The following is a 3,209-nucleotide window of genomic DNA, read 5'->3' as shown; positions in this document are numbered from 1 at the left end:
TACATTTGCATGAATAGACAAGAGTGGGACAAAGATCACACACACACACACACACACACACACACACACACACACACACACACACTCACACACACAAACACACACAAACACACACGCACATGTAAAATATATAGTATGTGTCTAACTTAATTGATAATCTAATTCTAGAAGAGTAATTAACACACAACAACACGAAAAAGAAAGAACTGTCTGACATAGTACCGTAACGTAATGATAAACAACAGCGCCTTGGATCGAAGCCAGAGCCACCAGTCCTGATCAAGAACACATCCCAGTGAAACTAACCTTAAGACCCTGCATGGGCATTGCACGGACAGGACCTGCCACGGTTGAGGCCTGGGATAACATCTAACTTGACAATGACAATGATCATGATCATGATAATGACAATGACAATGACAATGACAATAACAATGATAATGACAATGACAATGACAATCTTTATTCATCTCGCCGGGGAGAAATTGGTCTTGGTCGTTTCCAATGGCAGTGGATGTTACAAAGGTTAGGTCTTACTACTTAGCCAGAAACATTGTACCTAAAATTGAACGATTGTGGATGGTAAGGAGGCGCCCGAGGTAGGAGTTGCATCTTTTCTCATCCTTAGTTGTTTCCGTCTGCCTTTCTTATTGGATGGTTAGGGGGCGTCTATGATAGGTTCTATTTTTTCGCTTTTCCTTTTGTTGTTTCTGATAGTCTTCTTTACTTTTTCTCGGCAGTAAACGACCGGTATCATAATACTCTTTACTCAAACAAAACAGATCTCAATGGTGATGTCCCAAAACCCAAAACAGTTGACGACAAGTCCCAGCTAATCACCGACGGTAGCCTGCCGGACAAATATGACGGTGGGGCAAGCAGCCACAGTAGTCAGGATGAGGACAATGCTGGAGGCAAGGAACAAGAGAAAAAAAAGAATCGTGTCGGATTCCTGAAAATGGTAGGCCTACGTAAAAAGAAATATCTATCTAAGAAATGGTAGGCCTGTGTGAAAACCGTATCTATCTATCTATCTATCTATCTATCTATCTATCTATCTATCTATCTATCTATTGATGCCACCTTAAAGTTAGTTCAGTAGTCTTTCTATTGAGAAAATAAATACCCATCTAACTTGAATATATAAGTCGAGATATTTCTGATTGAAGGAGGTGGGGGTAGCCTGATATCAGAGGAAAAATTGATAAGAAATAACCGCCAGAGTTTGGTGACTTTGAAAGCTTGAGAGTCTTTGGAAACTACAAATATACATTTTTGTGCCGTTGTGCCTTTGATCAACGGGTTTCTGAAAAATCCATGGAGAAATATGTTTTGAAATGGACATGAAAGGTGTTGAGAAAAAATCGATAAAAATTTCGGAATAATGTCGCTATCGCCACAGATACAATAATAAGCAACCGTTGCTTAATGTTGAACCTAATTCAAGAACCAGAGAAACGAATTTTAAAAAAGCTAAGGAAACGATCGAATTAGTCTTGGACTACATTAGAAGCAGGGTAGTGTTTTCTTTCAGGGAACGAGTCTCTCCCCTCCCCCTCCCCCTCCAACTTCCGCCCCAACTTACCAATGAGCTCCCCCCTCCACCCATTACGTTATACCGTGGTTTTGTCCTGATGGCAATGAATTCTTTACACAATTATGCTGATTCTTAGACGGAAAAAGGATCTCAGGAGTTCATTTTTCCTATTATGGGTTAGTTAATCCTACATGTCACCATAACCAAACACTTCAAATTTTCTTTCGAGCTCATAAATCTATGGAGTTGTCTGGAGTAACAGAGCAGTTGATACAATAGAAATTTTCCCCTTACAGCCAACATAGGACTTTATAGGTTTAAGTCGAGAAGCTTTACAATACTGCCATAATTTATTACTTCTCCTAACTTAGTTGTTGTCTGTCTGTCTGTCTGTCTGTCTGACTGTCTGTCTGTCTGTCTGTCTGTCTGTCTGTCTGTCTGTCTGTCTGTCTGTCTGTCTCTGCCTACCTGTCTGTCTGCCTGTCCTTCTGTCTGTCTGTCTGTCTGTTAGTCTGTCTGTCTGTTCCTGCTATACGCCTATTTTTATTAATATGCAATAACCAGGAATGTCGGCCAGTGCAACTCCTGTTCCTCAAAAGTCCAAGAACGACAACTGAACGTCACCATACACATTCTCTGTCTCCAGTACAGATTCGCCGACAAGTTGGACGTATTTCTTTTAATTGTGGGCAGTTTGTGCGCTCTTTTAAACGGCGCTGCCTGGCCGGCTGTTATGATCATCTTTGGGGACACAATCCAGCTTTTCGTCGACCAAGCAAAGTATGAGCATTTACTTTCTTTAGTTCCTGACTTCCTGGCTTCCATTGGTCAAAGCCGAGAAAGCGCCAGGACAAACCCACAACGCATAAGGTGAGAACAAAAGACTCGGAATACATTGGCGCTTTTTATTTTTTCGATTGGTTTCTTTTTCTTTTTTTAAATGTTGGTGTTTTTACGCCCCCATTGAAAACCTTTAGATCATTTAGTAGCGGGCTTCTGACTCTGTCTGTACGGGCCTATCCGGGATGAGAGGGATATAGCATCCCAGTAGAAAAACTGACATACACTGTACTCAATAAACGTTCCTTCTATCCCGAGAATTCAACTCGGATCTCCTGTGGATAAAAGCGAATCGCCTAACCACTACACCACAGACGCCGCTCTTGCTTTGTTCTGACATATTTTCTTTCAGTTTGATGTGGAATGATTTTTCGATTAGCTTTTGTTTCTCTACATGTTGTTTGGTTTGATATGATTCACTTTCATCATAAATGAAAACCACTGGACGCATATATAATATAGGTTGTTTTGAAGACGTATCTCTCGGTTCTCTCAGAAGAGGAGGAACTCGGCAAAAGAAGTAGAAGAAGAAGAAGAAGAAGAAGAAGGAGAAGAAGAAGAAGAAGAAGGAGAAGAAGAAGAAGGAGGAGAAGAAGAAGGAGGAGGAGAAGAAGAAGGAGGAGGAGAAGAAGAAGGAGGAGGAGAAGAAGAAGGAGGAGAAGAAGAAGAAGAAGAAGGAGGAGAAGAAGAAGAAGGAGAAGAAGAAGGAGGAGAAGAAGAAGAAGGAGGAGAAGAAGGAGAAGAAGAAGGAGAAGAAGAAGGAGAAGAAGGAGAAGAAGAAAAAGAAAAAGGAGAAGAAGAAGAAGGAGGAGGAGGAGGAGGAGGAGAAGGA

General features: G+C 41.2%; 1 long non-coding RNA gene across 1 annotated transcript; it reads left to right on the top strand.

Moving 5' to 3' along the window:
• Positions 1 to 786: 786 nt before the first annotated feature.
• LOC118477454 lies at positions 787 to 2,972 on the top strand. The gene is made up of 2 exons (XR_004858386.1): positions 787 to 961; positions 2,184 to 2,972. It is a non-coding gene; the product is annotated as an uncharacterized LOC118477454 (long non-coding RNA).
• The last annotated feature ends 237 nt before the right edge of the window (positions 2,973 to 3,209 follow it).

Source organism: Aplysia californica, unplaced genomic scaffold (assembly GCF_000002075.1).
Source record: "Aplysia californica isolate F4 #8 unplaced genomic scaffold, AplCal3.0 scaffold00006, whole genome shotgun sequence".
Lineage (NCBI taxonomy): Eukaryota > Metazoa > Mollusca > Gastropoda > Aplysiida > Aplysiidae > Aplysia > Aplysia californica.
Note: the sequence above shows the minus strand (reverse complement) of the source record. Positions and strands in the feature narration are given on the sequence as shown.